This window comes from Schistocerca nitens, chromosome 4 (assembly GCF_023898315.1).
Source record: "Schistocerca nitens isolate TAMUIC-IGC-003100 chromosome 4, iqSchNite1.1, whole genome shotgun sequence".
Lineage (NCBI taxonomy): Eukaryota > Metazoa > Arthropoda > Insecta > Orthoptera > Acrididae > Schistocerca > Schistocerca nitens.
In genome coordinates this window covers 676,086,818-676,105,964 of record NC_064617.1, presented here as the reverse complement: position 1 = coordinate 676,105,964, position 19,147 = coordinate 676,086,818, and positions in this window count along the sequence as shown.

Here is a 19,147-nt window from a genome sequence, read left to right as displayed (position 1 = left end):
GACGACTTCAACCAAAGCGGAAAATATCCCCATGTTATCTAATGAGACAGCACACAATTACAACCGGGTGGTGGCACCTATCGGCGCTGTCTCGCGGCCGCAGGCGAACCGCAATCAACGAGACGTTCTTTGCTCGCTTTCGGCGTACACTTGGTGATGTGCTACGCTGAGAGAATCGACGAGCGCGTCCTGCAGAATTACTCAAACGATTTTACAGAAACTATTCGGTAAAGGAATTTGATTTTTACGTTACTTCTATCTTTATACGTCACCTTCGTGATGGAATGCCCATCATCGCCCTCCTTCACATTTAAGTAAGGCATTGTGTGAAATTCGAAGAGTTTGCGATGAAAGTATGTGTCGCTATGATTTTTCGTTTCTTATGTATAACACCATATGTTGCTGTGTGAAATTTAGCTGAATTTCTGAATTTTTCTTTTGGATTGACAGGAGATCACTATCTGTGTCCAACTCGAGAAAATAGATTTTGTGTAGCACATTTACTTCTAGTCGCATTCTCATGGGAATGGAAAATTCATAACATACCTCACATCCCATAATCTGCGCGAGATATACGGACCTTTCTTATGTAACTCGATACAGCACAAGCTACAGTTTTTAATTACCATTTGTCAATCCAGTACCGTAAACTTTAAAAAGTCGTCGGTAGCTAGTTCAAATGGCTCTGAGCACTATGGGACTTAACATCTATGGTCATCAGTCCCCTAGAACTTAGAACTGCTTAAACCTAACTAACCTAAGGACATCACACCCATCCATGCCCGAGGCAGGATTCGAACCTGCGACCGTAGCAGTCGCGCGGCTCCGGACTGAGCGCCTAGAACCACTAGACCACCGCGGCCGGCGATAGCTAGTGAAAAGAGAATTTGTTAGTATGAAAATAAACGTCAAATTTCTTCTCTTCTATTACTGCAGGTGGCATAATGAGGTTTTCCGTAAGATATTGGCCTCTGTGGTCACCAATTGCTTGTTTACCTATAGCAAGGTGAGTTTGTGCAATTTATACTGTGTTTTGGCAAAAGCAGCAGAATTAAAGCTGTCAACAAGAGAAAAGTAGCCGTTCCTCCTAATTGATAATGCTTTTTCAAATGAGAAATAGTTAAGAATTCAGACAAAAATAAAAAGCCAATTCTGATGAAATTTATGCAGAATCCTGTAACACGTCGTATTTTTGATAGTGAACGACTGGGATGGAAACCTCTCAAAGGATTTTCTCCCTGTTCTTCTTTCGAGAAATATGAAAATAATTTTCAACATATAGTTTACCATATTATTGTTCCTATCGCCAGTCAGAGTGAAGTGGTAACTTCTTCAACACATTCATCTTTTGATGTATTAAAGACAGATTATACAGGGTGGTCCATTGATAGTGACCGGGTCAAATAACTCACGAAATAAGCATCAAACGAAAAAAGTACAAAGAACGAAACTCCTCTAGCTTGAAGGGGGAAACCAGATGGCAGTATGGTTGCCCCGCTAGATGGCGCTGCCATAGGTCAAACGAATATAAACTGCGTTTTTTAAAATAGGAACCCCCATTTTTATTACATAAGCGTGTAGTACGTAAAGAAATTTGAATGTTTTAGTTGGACCAATTTTTTCGCTTTGTGATAGATGGTGCAGTAATTGTCACCGTAGCGGTCGCGCGGTTCTAGACTGAAGCGCCTAGAACCGCTCGGCCACTCCGGCCGGCAGACTATATGTGTCGTCGAATCGCCAGCATATGCTTTACCATATCATCTAATCATCCACTTGTAACAACAACGATTTTGTAATATTGTACATATAAGTAATTCTTCCCATCAGATTTTTCGATAAACTTGTGTAATTGATGTTCTGATTTCAATTTTTGTTTTTTTGTTTCATTCCATTGTGTTAAGAAAAATGTAAACAAGTTTCAATATGAATATTAATGTGTATGTCAAATGTCAAGTAATATTGCAAAAGAACTGAAATGTAACAAATGTTGAAACTGTTGTAAGACGTTTAAAATTGTAATTGTGCGTCTGGTCCATACGTAGGCAATGTGTTAGGAAATGTAGAATGCAAAACACCGGGTGAATACCCGGTCTGTCAGGGAGCGGTAAAAGGTAGATGGCAGGCGAGCGCGGGAAAATGCGCGCGGGCACTGCACGGCACAACGGGCACAGTAGTTATGGAGTTTGGCACTGGCTTGAGCAACACCTTCTGGAGCGAGGAGGCTCTCCTGGAAGACATAGCTTCACTGAGCCTCGGGTATGTCGTTCCAACGCCCACACAGCATGGCAAAATTCCATAGGCACTAAATGGAAAAGTATTGCGACGCTAAGAAGAATTAAAGTGCTGATACTTCACTTAACTGTGGTTGTATGTGTGCTCTGTGCCTCGCCGTCTTGCCGCTCGCCAACCGCCGCATCGACACTAGCAGGTTGAAACTTTTATTACTGTATTCGTATGGATCAGAGAGTGAACTGTGTTTGTTTGGTGCAGTAATAACCTAAATTTTACCAGAACTTTTCCATCTTTTAATTCTCCCCACAACTAACCTAGACAGGGTCCTTTCCAAACGTTGTGCAATCCGAGTGTCCTGAAATGAAAATTAAAATTTGTGTTAATAATAATTATTTGCAGAACTAGCTATATTAGAATGATGTTTAAAGAAATGTTTTGTTAATGAACCAGTAAATGAATAACGAAGGTCTAACGAAGTTGAAAGATAACTTTAGTATAGATATAGTCATGAAGTTTATTATTTCGAGACATATTGAAAGGCGTTTAAATGAGTAGTAAATAAGATGAAAAGAGTAGTTACTTATATACTGGAAATCTTGAACGCATAATAAATTCAGTAACCATTTTTTTAAATACAGCGATCATAACAGTTTCGGGGTCCCCCCTCATTCGCTTGAATTCTGAAGGGGTCTAAATGGGTTTGACCAGCAAAAGTTAAAGTCAATATAAGAGTCAAAATTTATCAGTGTTTTATCTTTATCAAAATTGACATTTTGTGTGTAGCACGAAAGTGCAATTTCTAGGGTAACCTATGCCCGATTTTAATCAGATCAATAGACAGTATAAATTCCCATTCTTTTGTTCTATATCGCCCTCCGTGGTTTTATTAGGGTTTGACAGTACCGTGCGTCATAAAATGTATTTTGTAGTATACATTATAGTGTAGTGTTATGTATTCATGGGTTTCCATATCAGTACAGAACGAGAAACTATTAGTTCAATAGATTTTCTGATTCTCAAATTCTATTATATTATGCAGTGTTACAACTTGTTGTTTTGCATGAATATATACCAACTTGTACAGGGGAAGAAACTCAGTTAATGCCTAATTAGGCTGGCGACCGTATTATTATCACATTAGTAGCATCGACTGGGTTGCTTTTGATCCATCCTGACGTGTAATTGCATTTCGAACTTGCTTGACGGATCATTGCTATTACAGAGTGGATGTAAGTCTGATTTGCCACCATTCAGGTACACGCGGTCGATATCTATACGAAAATCCTTTCTCATGAGGTGAATGCCGCTCACTTACCATAGCACAGTATTTAACGAGTGCTGTGTCAGGGATTACACACTGTTCTTTCGATCGACAATTTCAAATGTGCCTTTCAGTCCATGGTCAACACTCTGAACATATGATTTTTTTTAAGACAAAATTTATGTTATATGTTTTGGGTGGTTACCAAATCAGTGTTAGTAAATTGTTTATTTCATTTATCTGGGTGCAAAATTGCATTGCAATGTCAAATAAGTTGGGGGCGTGTATTGCACGTAGCTGGTAACTCTGTCTTTACGCGCTTACGTTCAGCATGAAACGACATTTCGGTAAGTAGGATATTTATTATGCGGTGTAGAGGTGGTCACCAAAGTATATTTAATAAAATGTTTAATTCAACGAATGTATTACACATGATATAATTTAAAACAGTGTAGACAGCGACAGTTGTCGATCAGCATGTATTTCACCTCTAAGAAGCACACAGCCGTACAGGAAAAAGATACCGTACGTCAAATCTTCCTTCTAACATTTAGATATTTAATAAAGCAGTTGATTTTTGCACCGTATAAGGCCTATTTATTTTTAAAGAATAAACAGATGATTTCTCTGTTTCAGTTCACGTAAATCTGGGAGGATCTCAAATAGTTTGCCTAAGCCCTCTGTGATACCCAACATTCTAGACTGTTTCCTATTTCCATATACAACATTCGTTGGTGAACTTGCGTCTAGGTCTAAGTTAGTCCAAGGGCGAATAAAGCTTTATTCTCGTAGCGCAGGCCTACCTAGATGCCAAGTTAAATTTTACTTTTTCTGCCAAAACACGACAGAAATTGAATACAAAGATGACTACATGAAATGTATTCGTAGTTACGAATATGGACAACCATCAACTATATAATGGAATGACGACAATTTGTGCCAGACGTGGATTTGGCACTGTCTGTAAAGTTCGAAGCAGTGTTTCTTCTGACATATGTATGTCCAAAAGAAAAGAGACTGCTGGCAATTTGTAGCTATATTAAATCAAGAAACGTTTTCGCAAACTGTGAATACGGTATCACAACAGCTATAAAAGTTACTGAGAAAAAAGCAAACTTGTGCTGGACCGGGACTCTATCATGGTTTTCCCACTTTATGCGAGCGACCGCCTTAACCTATTTCATATTTTTTTTATTTTTACCGAGTCTCTAACATGAACTTCCCGTTTATCGCAAGCGGTCGCCTTACCATTTCTTTTACTTTTGGGCAAATGCGGTATCGACTTTTTTTTAATAAACAACACCACACGAGTAAAATGTTGCAGGTAAAATGAAAAGTCAAATAAAAATTTCTATTGTGTTAAAATAAGATGATGTTCTTTATAAAGTAAAATGTTTCTAGGAAACGTATATAAGCGTACTTTTTCAATATCACTTTTTTTACATACAGGGTGTTTCAAAAATGACCGGTATATTTGAAACGGCAATAAAAACTAAACGAGCAGCGATATAAATACACCGTTTGTTGCAACATGCTTGGAACAACAGTACATTTTCAGGCAGACAAACGTTCGAAATTACAGTAGTTACAATTGTCAACAACAGATGGCGCTGCGGTCTGGGAAACTCTATAGTACGATATTTTCCACATATCCACCATGCGTAGCAATAATATGGCGTAGTCTCTGATTGAAATTACCCGAAACCTTTGACAACGTGTCTGGCGGAATGCCTTCACATGCAGATGACATGTACTGCTTCAGCTGTTCAATTGTTTCCGGATTCTGGCGGTACACCTGGTCTTTCAAGTGTCCCCACAGAAAGAAGTCACAGGGGTTCATGTCTGGCGAATAGGGAGGCCAATCCACGCCGCCTCCTGTATGTTTCGGATAGCCCAAAGCAATCACACGATCATCGAAATATTCATTCAGGAAATTAAAGACGTCGGCCGTGCGATGTGGCCGGGCACCATCTTGCATAAACCACAAGGTGTTCGCAGTGTCGTCTAAGGCAGTTTGTACCGCCACAAATTCACGAAGAATGTTCAGATAGCGTGATGCAGTAATCGTTTCGGATCTGAAAAATGGGCCAATGATTCATTTGGAAGAAATGGCGGCTCAGACCAGTACTTTTTGAGGATGCAGGGACGATGGGACTGCAACATGGGGCTTTTCGGTTCCCCATATGCGCCAGTTCTGTTTATTGACGAAGCCGTCCAGGTAAAAATAAGCTTCGTCAGTAAACCAAATGCTGCCCACATGCATATAGCCGTCATCAATCCTGTGCACTATATCGTTAGCGAATGTCTCTCGTGCAGCAATGGTAGCGGCGCTGAGGGGTTGCCGCGTTTCAATTTTGTATGGATAGAGGTGTAAACTCTGGCGCATGAGACGATACGTGGACGTTGGCGTCATTTGGACCGCAGCTGCAACACGGCGAACGGAAACCCGAGGCCGCTGTTGGATCACCTGCTGCACTAGCTGCGTGTTGCCCTCTGTGGTTGCCGTACGCGGTCGCCCTACCTTTCCAGCACGTTCCCAGTCCGTTGAAATTTTTCAAACAGATCCTTTATTGTATCGCTTTTCGGTCCTTTGGTTACATTAAACCTCCGTTGAAAACTTCGTCTTGTTGCAACAACACTGCGTTCTAGGCGGTGGAATTCCAACACCAGAAAAATCCTCTGTTCTAAGGAATAAACCATGTTGTCTACAGCACACTTGCACGTTGTGAACAGCACACGCTTACAGCAGAAAGACGACGTACAGAATGGCGCACCCACAGACTGCGTTGTCTTCTATATCTTTCACATCACTTGCAGCGCCATCTGTTGTTGAAAATTGTAACTACTGTAATTTCGAAGGTTTGTCCGCCTGAAAATGTACTGTTGTCCCAAGCATATTGCAACAAACGGTGTATTTCTATCGCTGCTCGTTTAGTTTTTATTGCCGTTTCAAATATACCGGTCATTTTTGAAACACCCTGTATATGCTATAACAATAATAAACATAAACTGCTTCGTTCAGTACAACTAGCAGGCTATCCGAGCATGACGCACTGCCAGATCCAAACTTCCATATGTCGTCAACCATGTTTCTACAACTTGCAATTGTACATTCATTATGTACATTCCCGTACAAGGGAGACATTTTAGTGCCCGGTGTTGGTGGCTAAATACGATATTGCAGTGCCGGTGTTATTCAGAAATACGATGGAAAATTCCTGCGGACATGCATTCATGTAGGAGCGAACAGTACATAGTCTTCCCGAATAATACAGGAACTACAATATCGTATATCGTACAGAGATGAATATCAAAATGCAGAAGCACCCAGGCTGTGCCGGAAATGGACGATCGGGTTATTGTTCGTATGAGAGGTGCGTGTATAAGAACTACATCACAGCCTTGTTCTTACGATAAAAAAAAAACCACTATGGTAAAAAATATTTGCACACGCACTGCGTATCTCGTTAATAAACTATCTTTCCGTTTACGTCTATAAACGTAAAGTTTTTTCAGTTTCTGTTTTGGTTTTGCAATAGAAGCAAAATTTAACGTGGCATCAGCTGAGACTGAAACTTACAAAATGAATTTATTTCTGCACTTCAGTTATCATCGACATATGAGAAAGTACGGCGAGTAACATACCATCTTTCCATTTCATACTTATACAGAGTGAGCGAGTGAATCTTCTTACTACAAATATCTTTTAATTCATCAGCGATATTGAGTTTGACGAATAGCTGACAACGCTTCTGCAAGTCGTCCATTGTGTTCACAGCTTGAGAGTTACCAAAGAGTTTTATTGGGTCAGTGCTACTTTGCAGCAAAAATGCAGTATTGTTCTATTGGAAAAACAAATGTGATGCCTGTTTATCTGTGTATAAGGAGCTTACGAAAACATGATAGTAATTACTTTATGCACCGCATGAGACTACTCAATAAGGTTAAAATACATTATTAATCTATGTAATCTAGCTTTAATTCATGAAAAGATAATTGTGTTGAAGAAGCTCACCACTTCACTCTGACTGGCAATTGGAACAATAATATGGTAAACTGTTTGCTGCAATATTTCTCAGGTGAAGAACAGGTAGAAAATCCTTTGAGAAGTTTCCATTCCAATCGTTCACTATTAAAATACGCTGGGTTACAGGATTCTGCGAAAACTGCATCAGAACTGGCGACTTATTTTTGTCTGAATTGTTAACCATTTCTCATTTCAAGAAACATCATCGGTTATGAGTAACGGTTACATTTCTCTTGTTGACAGCTTTAATTTTGCTTCTTTTGCCAAAAACTCACCTTGCAATAGCTATTCCAACAGAATCGCAAAACAAGCTGTAGGCGACTAGAGGTTAACAATACCATATTGAAAACCTCATTGCGCCAGTTTGCAGTAACACAAGAGAAGGAATGTCACATTTATTTTCATGCTACAAAGTTCTGTTTTTACTAGCTGTCGATGATTCTTAAAAGATAACAGTTGGACAAAAAAATCAGCTTCTGCTATACCACTGTAGATAAGAAAATTCCGTCTGCCAATCATTTGGCAAAGTACTCTCCTCATTGCGTGATATCATCAGCAAAATCTTTTTTTCCATATTTCGACCAATTTAGGAGATACGATGTGGTGTAATATGCACCAAACGAAACATCAGAGAAACCCATTAAGTGTGTCCTTTAGCGAGAGGTAGGGCAGTTCACCGTGAAGCTGACATATAAAGCTATAAATAACATTAAAATGAAATGTTTTTGCTGAATAGCTTTCGTAAAATTGTGTGAAAAAGACCGTAGAGTTATCAGATTGTGCTTGACGTTTTTAACTTTTGTGAATAAAAATAATTATCCGTTGTGAACTACACCTGAGCTGAACTGCGTTCCCATTCTTAAACTTCATGTATCTATGTTTTAATGCCGAACAATTCAAGTGGTGTAAATTATCCGTTGTGAACTGCACCTGAACCGAACTGCGTTCCCATTCTTAAACTTCATGTGTCTGTGTTGTAATGCCGAACAATTCAAGTGGTATAATTACGGAAATGTTATCTGATAATGAGTCACCAAACATCTGAAACCATAACTGTATTGCAGTTAGCTTCTACCAAATTAAATAGAAAACCTATACTGTAAACTGTGAAACTCTGTATTGTGTACTACAGTGAACAGTGCGTAATGTTATAATATGTGACTTCCAGGTTCAATACACAAAGCTAACAGAATAAAATGCTAAATAAAATTACAAATCGAATTTTGAAAGAATAAATAATCAAATGCTTCTCTAAAATTGCCCTGTGAACTTACATACGTGACCTGACTAAATAAAATTCCAAACACTGAATAATATTCGCGTAGATGTAGCACAGCTCTGTAACAATGAGACTATCTGCACAAGAAATGTAATTTTAAAAATAAGCTCTATCCAAACTGAACCTGGTGATAGTTTTGAAATGTAGTGTCTAACTACGAATGGTTTAATTTTACCTCGACTTTAATGTGAAACAGGCCCTAACTGATTTTCATGACATACCTGTGGCAATGGAAATTCGGTACAGAACGAAGTGATCAACATAAAAAAAACAGTGTACTTGCTAACCAGCTAAATAAGAAAGAAAGTATTGCGCACTGCAGTGCAAGGACTTTCTACTAATATAAGCAGATATGCCCCGGTCTATGTGTTCCTCAAAGTGTGATGCGGTGACACACATAAACAGAAAATATACTGTTGTGAGGAGACAGTGGTAGAAATTAAATTTGCTAACTGACTGCAAATAAAACAGACTTTAAAAAGCTGTACACTGGTGTGACAAAAAGTGATGTGTTGGCAGAAGAGCCAACACCGTGTTGCTAGAGGAGGCCGAAATGCACGCGTTTAAGCTCACGCAGACTGGCGTGAGATCTGGAACAAGGTAAAGTAGTTGAGTCTAGTAAGAAAAGAACGTAGTTGCTGGAATACTTAACTTTAATCCATAATTGGAGGACATCGCTCTTGATGATACATAATTACAATCTCAATATAAACTGGTAATGGCGCCTTGCTAGGTCGTAGCAAATGACGTAGCTGAAGGCTATGCTAACTATCGTCTCGGCAAATGAGAGCGTAGTTTGTCAGTATAGCATCGCTAGCAAAGTCGTCTGTACAACTGGGGCGAGTGCTAGGAAGTCTCTCTAGACCTGCCGTGTGGCGGCGCTCGGTCTGCAATCACTGACAGTGGCGACACGCGGGTCCGACGTATACTGCCGGACCGCGGCCGATTTAAAGGCTACCACCTAGCAAGTGTGGTATCTGGCGGTGACACCACAAAAAGCATGGACACCGACATGGTCACGACCCTAGGGAGGTGCTGCATGCGATGTTAATGTTCTTAGCAAAGACACTCGCGTCGATCGTTTGCTGCCATAGACCATTAACGCCGTATTTCGCCATACTGTTGTAACGGCCATGTTTGACGTACGTCGCACATTGATTTCTGTCGTTATTTCACACAGTGTTGCTTGTCTGTTAGCACTGACAACTCTTACCAAACGTCGCTGCTCTCGGATGTTAAGTGTAGGGCGTCGGCCACTGCGTTGTCCTTGGTGAGAAGTAATGCTTGCAATCTGGTATTGTCGGACACTCTTGACGTTCTCGATCTCAGAATATTGAACTTTCTAACGCTTTCCGAAATGGACTGTCCCATGTGTCTAGCTCCAACTACCATTCCGCATTCAGAGTTTGCTAATTCCCGTCGTGCGGCCATAATCACGTCAGAAACTTTTTCACATGAATCACTTGACTACAAATGACAGCTCTGACAATGTGCTACACTTTCATATCTTGTGTACGCTATACTACCGCCATCTTTGTACGTTCATTTCGATATCCCATGAGTGTTGTCATCTCAATGTATTGCAAACACCGAAACTCATGCTCTGACAATTACAATGATCTTCAGAATAATTATTTTTGTAACAAGTATTACTTTGGCGTGAGATTAATTACAGGGAGTGGTTTAATCTATAACGTCTAACCACAAGTCATGTGAACTGATAACTTTGCTTAATCACATCTGAACAATGAATCTAATTAGCCTGAATCAATAAAAAATCTCATTTAAACTTACCATTTTTCAACTGTGCCATGAAACAGTCCAGCAACAACAGTACCCGGAAATCTTCACTTCTCAAATTAGTCTTTACCAAATCATATTTCCAAAATTCTACATTCTGCGTATTTTTCTCTCTGGGCTCTGCCTGCTATTTCCAGAACGCTCAATATCATAACCAACACCCGACTCACTCACTAGTTTCTTATCGGATGCTACAGCAATTATAATGTTACCAAGAACCAAAGATCACGTTGCTTGTACTCAGAACATCTGTGGCCTAACATACGTATCGACTATTGAAAATCTGTGTTTGAAAAATATCCAGTATACAGGTATAAACTACGACACATGGATTAAAATCCAGCTTACGTCACTTTTCTTGAATAACAAAAATAAGCTAGAAATCTTACACGTTCTATTCGTGATGGGACTGTTGCACCTTGATTAGAAAACTAACGAGCATTCCTTCTGTGTACATGTAGGTGCGAGTAGCTGCGCTGGATGGCACGGCGGCTCCGCACGCAGACCACCACATTTCTTCCTGTGCTTACGATGGACAATAGCTAATATGAACCGCATGCTCAAATGCCCATTCTGTAAATCACGATGTCCCGGGGTAAGCAGGCTGGAGATATAGTACTGACGACCCTTCAGTTTAAGTGTTTCTTCCCATTGCTTAAATGTCCTGATGTTAACTTGAAGAATACGGTTGGAACCATTGATTTCAGGGTTAGGTTAGTCGCCTTGCCTGTTGGTTTCTTTGCAAGGAGCTTCAGTTATTTTATTGGACACTTTAGCGCCCTAGTAGGCACAGAAACTTCATCGAAAGAAATGGCAATGCAGATCGAGCCGTCTGCACTACGCCCATCAAAGATGAACACCACTACCGTTCTACCGTTCCCTATTGCTGGAGTAATGAAAGCTGAGAATGTATCTGAACGATATCATTGAGATTTTGTTCGTTCCACGCGGCTACATGGTCTGAAGAGCTAGCATGATGGCCACAATCTATGAATCTATGTGGTAAACACTGACATGTTCTTAAGGTGCGTTTACACCTGTGGGACTTGCACCTACTCGCTGTGCTACTGTGCTTGCCCCACACGCACATAGAGGCAGACATGTAGGTTGCTAGCTTCTCCCTCAACATGTACGCGCGAGTCATTCCATTCACACTTGTTTTCACAATGGGCGCCTCTGATTCCATGTAGGGCGAGCTACAGCCAGACAGCCACCAGCCGCAAGAGCCACAGGTGTAAACGCACCTTCAGGGAGGGCGTGCGAGATGTAGAAGCATGAGATTAGTGTTGAACTTCAAGTCGACAGCGAGGTCACTGGAGAAGGGGCACTAGCTCGAAGTATGGAAGGACGGAGAAGAAATTCGGACGTGTCCCTTTAGGCAACTTAGGAAAAACACAGAAGACGTAAATCTGGATGTTCCGACGCGGGTTTGAACTGTCGTCCTTCCGACGCTCTGTAGGGCGAGCGAGATCAGCCGTATTTTTGAATTATGACCTCGTAAAAATCAAGTTACCTAATTGATTTTATGCAGCCTATTAGTAAAACAGAACATCGGGCCATTCATTCGCCCTTCTCTGCATTTTAAGGGAAACAGTGCTCCATTCTGAGTTGACGGAAGAGTACGACAACAATGTACCATCATCGGTTCGGTGGAACATACGCTTCCAGTGTCGTGAAAAAGTCTCAACGACGGCCATGTCTCTGCGAAGAACCGCTAATCGCAAGATACGTGGGAGGCCCTGGTGGTCGAAGACGGGCCTATCCCAAATAAAGGCGGTAGTGGGAAAAGCGAAAATCAATCACGAATCAGACTTCAACGTCTTGCACATATCGAACATGAGAAAGGTTATCGCCCTCTGGGTTCCGCGACTTTTCACGCCCATTAAGAAAGCCTGCTGGACCGAGGCAGCAGCGAAAATGTTAGAGCTGCGTCAGGCCAACCAAGATATCTCCTGAGCCGCCAGATCCCTGTGAACGGGTGCTGCGTCGTCTCTGTGGTCCAGAGGCAAACGAGCAAAGAAAGCAGTACAGACTTGTAGATTCACCACAGCCAAAAAGGCAAAGCCCCATTATCGGGAATAATGATGCTTTCTTTTTTGGACAGCCATGGTCTGTGGAGGCAGACCGTCACAGTGCTACCGAAAACTCGCTTTCAAGAGGAAGAGTTGCGGGTAACTGCCCAAGTGGGTGTTTCTGCTACACGACGCCCCAGTTCAATCTATGTAGGACAGTCACAAATACTGTTGCTCTGAGCTATCAACTTTTGCCTCGCCTTGCTTATTCTCCTGACAGTGATTAATTTCTCTTTCCTTGGACGAAGAAACCATAGCGTTACAGAAATTTCCAGAACGACAATTTTTGAGGTTAAACGTTCACTTAACAGTCAACCAACGTCTCCGCTAAGTCGTCCGTCGCTCGGCTAAATGTCTCACACTGGAGGGCGAATATGTGGGATGGACTAACACTTCGCCAAGTTTCACTGTGACAGCTAGATTTTCTTTCAAGGTGATAATTAAAACTTTTTGACTGCCCCTCGTAAGACCATTTTGCATGGCCAGGAAAAACAACGCTGTACCTGCAAGTAGTTCACCTTTTAGATTAGACCCGTTAGCCGAGGTTTCAACAGCATTTGGAGACGGAATTTGTACGGTTTACTTGAATATGTGGTTAATATTTGGTCTTTCACTCACAGGAAACAAATAGATACTGCACAAGGGAAGGAGTTGAGACAAAGTGATTTCGAAGTCCTGGTTTGTCTACTGGAGCCGTTTTAGTTAGTTATCGGTTAATAATCAGCAGTAGGCTTAGAGGATCAGTAACTGGTATGAAATAGCTGGTGTAGAAGAGCCATCGGTCTTCTGACCGGTTTGATGTGACCCAACACGAATTCGTCTCCTCTACCAATCTCTTCATCTCAGAGTAGCACTTGCAACCTACGTCCTCAACTATTTGCAGAATGTATTCCAATCTCTGTCCTCGTCCGCAGTTTTTGCCTTATACTGCTTCCTCTAGTATCATGGAAGTTATTCCCAGATGTCTTAACAGATGTCCTACCGTGTTTTCCACATATTCCTTTCCTCGCCGATTCTCCGGAAAACCTCCTCATTCCTTGCCTTAGCAGTCCACCTAATTTTCAACATTCTTCTGAAGCACCACATCTCAAAAGCTTCGATTCTCTTCTGAATATGGAGAGCCATATTCGCAGTTTCCACGAGCAGAATAATGTGTGTAGTTGTCGCAGGAAGCTATGCTGGGATATAAAGTTCTTTTTAAAAAAATAATTTCTTTATTTTTTTATCAGACTTCGCCATTTCGTAATTGATGGAACACGTTTGTAACAGTTAAGCAATACACCAGTTTTGAGCGTTGTGAAGTATATACCCCTATCCGTCAAGTACTACCATCTAGTGCGATGCTTTCGAAACTTGGAGAAAAATACGTACCTTGAGGTGAACATATAGAAGGCTCTGTGCGATCAAATCTGGCGGCATTGTGTTTACAATGTATGAAAGCCATATCAAATCACGATCTCCACCGTTCTTGGAACGGCTAAATTGACCAACTGTATTTTCTTACTCACTATATACACTGTTTCAAACTATCATTAAATTCTTCAGTAAATCTACTGGTCTATCCGCAATTTGTATTTAGTGGATCTATACGCCCCAGAAAACTTCATATAATGTAAAAAACATTGATGTTTGATATGTCAAAGCCATCTTGAAATTTTATGTAAAAAATGTGCATGTGATATTTTACGTTTTTAATTCTCTCGAGAGTAAAAGTGTTTTGGTGCGATTTGTTATTCCTTTTTCATATTTGACATTCTGATAAAACCAATAACAAAAATTTAAGTTTAAAAATCCAAGGTGCACATGACAACATAGACATAATTAGGTTGATGGGACATCACCTCACTGTTTGTTAAACCAAAATTTTTTGGTAGGGCAACACAAGGCGCCTTTTGGACTTCAGTTTTTCAAATTACTCTAAAATAAATTTAACCACGAAAGGATTAAGAAACAACCATTATTTCATCTTTGATTGAATATAACGTTAATGAGAATAACATTTCAAGATACATTTTATTTTATATGTCTCAAAGAACAATTAGTAATTATTTTACTGAACCTTTATTGAATACAGGACGACATTTATACTTCAAGATATAATGGACGACACTGAAGCAGAACCCAAACGTTATTGCAGACTAAGCCACTTTCAACTTTCACTTCTTTCACGTACGTCACTTGGAGGAATACAGTTTGTTCGTATGACGTGCGGTGTCTGTTTTTCCGTTCGTTCCGTGCTGAAACACATCGACGCACTGGAAACTTTCTATAGTCTGGCCGCATAGGTTACCGCCTTGCATACAAACGACTGAAATGCATACTTGGGGTGTGAATGAGCGTGCTACCTTCCACTGTGTGCGGACATTACCGTTAAAGGCTTAACGCCGACACTGTGGGGGACTTCCACCAAGTATACGTGGAATTAACAACAATGCATCAGAGGCATGGGCCTCGGGGAAAGTTTCGAAATACGGTAAAGTACGGGAACGGCTGGCTTCCATTTTCTCTCAAAAATTGTTACCGTGTTGTTCTCCATAGACGACTCCAGTTCGCAGAACGTTCTTAACAAACCTATCGAGGATGATATTCTTTGAACACACACGGTACGTGCGTCGTAGAAAATGTATACTACAGTCAAGAAACTGAAAAATGTACACAAAATTAGTGACCGTACTGGTAAGCAGTAAAACACACATCAATAATGACAAAATATGAGCTTAAACTAGACAATTTAAATGAAACACTATCTTAGGGATATTTTAGTGGTAACACGCTATTCCCAGGCACTACATTCTATGCTTTCTTCAAGACATCAGACGACTTTGGGATATATTTGTGTTGTAAGCGCGAAGTCATATAGCTGCCTGCTGCGCGTATCGATATTGTACTTCGTATGAAAACACGAAAGTAATTGTTACAGATAGAAGTTATGGTTAAAATGCTGTGAGTTTTGGTTTGTGCTCGACACTTGATGTGCCGATGATTTGTAAAAATTTTCATTATTGCAATCTCAGCCTGATTACGGTACTAGTTCTAATCATAAAAATGATCATTTTCTTATCGCTTCATGGTTGAACTGTGCAAAATCAGTACCCGTGGTACTGCGAGCGCTACCAGAATGTCCCAAAACGCGGCACATAAAAATGGGACTTTTCCGGGGCTCTGTTGGTGACAAAAAAGTAGGGCCAAACATTTTGGATAGCCCTTGGGCTAGAGATCATTTGTGTACCGAACACAAGGATCGTCTTCTGCCAATACCCAGCAGTACAAATACAGTTTTTGAGTATTACATACTTCCTCCAAAAGGAACAAGTCGGACCATTTAGTTCATGGGTTGCTCCAGTGAAAACCCCGAAAAATGCGTTTCCCCGTCATTTTTTCGCCTTCATCAGTAGATATCTAAATAACTAACAGCCGGAAATTGCTCAAATTTTAACAGTATATTCTCTAGGTCTTTCTCTAGAACCGCCATCTACTCGTCCTCAGAAATCGCTATCCGGTACTGAGAAACATTCAAAAAGACATGGTTTTTGGCTATCAGAACAAAGCCACGGACTCCGAGGTGGCTATGTGCAGCAAATGGCTGAAAGTTTTACGATATATTCCTAAGTAGCGATCTCGAACAAGCCTGAAAGTTTCTTGATATCTTTATCCGTTTCCGATATACAGAGGTTGGAAGGTCCCCTACTTGAACACGTAAAATACGCACCTAAAATCCGGTGTGAGGCGAGAACGTTGTTTATAACATAACGTAGCACGGCGAAATATGCTATATTGTACACTCCTGGAAATTGAAATAAGAACACCGTGAATTCATTGTCCCAGGAAGGGGAAACTTTATTGACACATTCCTGGGGTCAGATACATCACATGATCACACTGACAGAACCACAGGCACATAGACACAGGCAACAGAGCATGCACAATGTCGGCACTAGTACAGTGTATATCCACCTTTCGCAGCAATGCAGGCTGCTATTCTCCCATGGAGACGATCGTAGAGATGCTGGATGTAGTCCTGTGGAACGGCTTGCCATGCCATTTCCACCTGGCGCCTCAGTTGGACCAGCGTTCGTGCTGGACGTGCAGACCGCGTGAGACGACGCTTCATCCAGTCCCAAACATGCTCAATGGGGGACAGATCCGGAGATCTTGCTGGCCAGGGTAGTTGACTTACACCTTCTAGAGCACGTTGGGTGGCACGGGATACATGCGGACGTGCATTGTCCTGTTGGAACAGCAAGTTCCCTTGCCGGTCTAGGAATGGTAGAACGATGGGTTCGATGACGATTTGTATGTACCGTGCACTATTCAGTGTCCCCTCGACGATCACCAGTGGTGTACGGCCAGTGTAGGAGATCGCTCCCCACACCATGATGCCGGGTGTTGGCCCTGTGTGCCTCGGTCGTATGCAGTCCTGATTGTGGCGCTCACCTGCACGGCGCCAAACACGCATACGACCATCATTGGCACCAAGGCAGAAGCGACTCTCATCGCTGAAGACGACACGTCTCCATTCGTCCCTCCATTCACGCCTGTCGCGACACCACTGGAGGCGGGATGCACGATGTTGGGGCGTGAGCGGAAGACGGCCTAACGGTGTGCGGGACCGTAGCCCAGCTTCATGGAGACGGTTGCGAATGGTCCTCGCCGATACCCCGGGAGCAACAGTGTCCCTAATTTGCTGGGAAGTGGCGGTGCGGTCCCCTACGGCACTGCGTAGGATCCTACGGTCTTGGCGTGCATCCGTGCGTCGCTGCGGTCCGGTCCCAGGTCGACGGGCACGTGCACCTTCCGCCGACCACTGGCGACAACATCGATGTACTGTGGAGACCTCACGCCCCACGTGTTGAGCAATTCGGCAGTACGTCCACCCGGCCTCCCGCATGCCCACTATACGCCCTCGCTCAAAGTCCGTCAACTGCACATACGGTTCACGTCCACGCTGTCGCGGCATGCTACCAGTGTTAAAGACTGCGATGGAGCTCCGTATGCCACGGCAAACTGGCTGACACTGACGGCGGCGGTGCACAAATGCTGCGCAGCTAGCGCCATTCGACGGCCAACACCGCGGTTCCTGGTGTGTCCGCTGTGCCGTGCGTGTGATCATTGCTTGTACAGCCCTCTCGCAGTGTCCGGAGCAAGTATGGTGGGTCTGACACACCGGTGTCAATGTGTTCTTTTTTCCATTTCCAGGAGTGTATTTCTGTTATAATGAGAAGGGGTCTAGGAACTTCGTGTTGCAGTAATGAAGCACATGCAAAATTATTGTGCACTTAAAATCCGGTCTGAGTTGTAAAATTAATTTTGCGTTAATTCAGTTTCACATAAACAACCTATCAAAATTTTACTGGCGCATAAAGCTCTTTTCATATGAGTGTTATGCTATGCTGTAACAGGGAAAAGAAGGGTACTAGCAGGAAAACACTCCTATCGGAGCACCAGAGGCGAATATGTTCCTGTTTAAAAGACTAACTGAGAAGTTGTGTACCAACTTTCTCATTCTACCTTCGTCAACACCTCTCAGATTTGTCCCAAAATTTCGGCTTACGAGAGAAAGAGTGTAACACAGTGGCAGTGGAACTTAATTGACAGTGATAGAACAGCGCTAGGAAAAGAGTATAGGAGACGGTGCCAGTGGAAGAGGCATAGCGATAAAGAGAAGGAGAAAGTGGAAGTAATGGGGAACCAGTGATAATGAGAGACAGAGGAAGAGAGGAACAGATAAAGTGAGAAGAGATAGCAGCAGTGGAAAGGAACGAATGAGATAGTAACAGTAAGAGAGATCAAGAGGAAGACATCGAGTGTGAGAGGAACCAGTAACAGTAAGACAGAACGAAGGAGACTGTGGCTGTGAGACAATTAGAGAGACATAGAGATAAGACTATGAGTTCAGCTGAATAATGAGTGTGTGAGAATGGGCAAATGGGAGTGCTGAGGAAAGAGAATGAGGCAGTGATACCCCACTTTTTTAGTCAGAGGCGTTCAAACAGAAACACATTCACCTTTTTTGTGATCCGATATGAGCATTTTTCAGCTGGTAAACATATGCAATATATTGCAATATTGTATCTATCAGGCGAGATAAATAGCGGGTGCCAACATTTGCTAGAACAAAGCAACAACTTACGAATGAAGAAACAGTCCACATTTAGGTACGTTGTTGGTGGTATGAGTAAACGAACAATTTAACCAGAGCTCCGCATGAGAATTCAAAGCATGCCGTTTCCTCAGCTCTACATATATTAATTGATTATGGGATTGCATGGTGTTGACGGAGAGTGAATTCAAATCGTGGCTTTTCCTCAGTTTTACGAGGATGCACTGTGTGGTGTCACCGCTAGACACCACACTTGCTAGGTGGTAACTTAAATCGGCCGCGGTCCTGTAGTACATGTCGGACCCGCGTGTCGCCACTGTGTAATCGCAACCTAGCGCCACCACATGGCAGGTCACAAGACACGGAATAGACCTCG